We start from the raw sequence: 670 nt of genomic DNA, 5'->3' as shown, positions 1-670 counted from the left end.
CACGGCCATAGCGTTCTCCGAACACCGGCCGTGCAGTATTTCCTTTCTCATGGCCGTCTTGTCCCGCCGTTCATTTAAATCGTCCCCCTCTTTTACGTTCTTAGATTGTACATTCGGATTCAGGTGATCCTGGTCGCCCGCGTAGCCACGCCCGGTACGACGGATCTGCGAAAAGAGGCGGGAACGCGTTAGATGCGAAACAAACTTTAGAAATAAACAACCTATGGGGAGGACGTTGACATAGGAATGAATGAAGTTCTAAACGCGACATTGCTCACCTCCTGTGGCCGAAGCGCGCCGAGTCCGCTGCCTCCTCTGGACAGTTACCCGGGCCTAGAACAGGCGGCCGGGAGCGGCGAACCTGAACATACAAAAACAAGATTAATACAAGCGTCAAGTAGAAAGAGTTAATTTCCATGTAGGGTGATAACAGACAAGCATGTGTACCGTGTATGCTTGAGCGCCGCGTCCCGCATGCGCGCTGATCGAGAGCGTCCTGCGTCTGCAGCACTACTCGGGTGGTGGTTGTGGTGGCGGTGATGGTGATGTCCTGCAGGAGTGCCCGGGGTGGTCCACCGAGCCCCGCGCCAGCGCCCGGCAAGCGCAGCCTCCGTTCCGCACGGCCCCTACCGCAGAAGGATGGTCGGCAGCCCAACGCTTTCGCCCCGGA

The 670-nt window shown here is 57.5% G+C and overlaps 1 long non-coding RNA gene across 1 annotated transcript; it reads right to left on the bottom strand.

Annotated features, from left to right (window-relative positions):
• Window positions 1-121: 121 nt before the first annotated feature.
• LOC127750556 (uncharacterized) lies at window positions 122-662 on the bottom strand. The gene is made up of 3 exons (XR_008011745.1): window positions 448-662; window positions 279-361; window positions 122-165 (listed from the first exon to the last, which is right to left on the bottom strand). It is a non-coding gene; the product is annotated as an uncharacterized LOC127750556 (long non-coding RNA).
• Between the last annotated feature and the right edge of the window lie 8 nt (window positions 663-670).

The sequence above is a fragment of the Frankliniella occidentalis genome, unplaced genomic scaffold (genome assembly GCF_000697945.3).
Source record: "Frankliniella occidentalis isolate FOCC.00 unplaced genomic scaffold, Focc_3.1 Scaffold208, whole genome shotgun sequence".
NCBI classification, from domain to species: Eukaryota; Metazoa; Arthropoda; class Insecta; order Thysanoptera; family Thripidae; genus Frankliniella; species Frankliniella occidentalis.
This window is presented reverse-complemented; position numbering and strand designations above follow the sequence as displayed.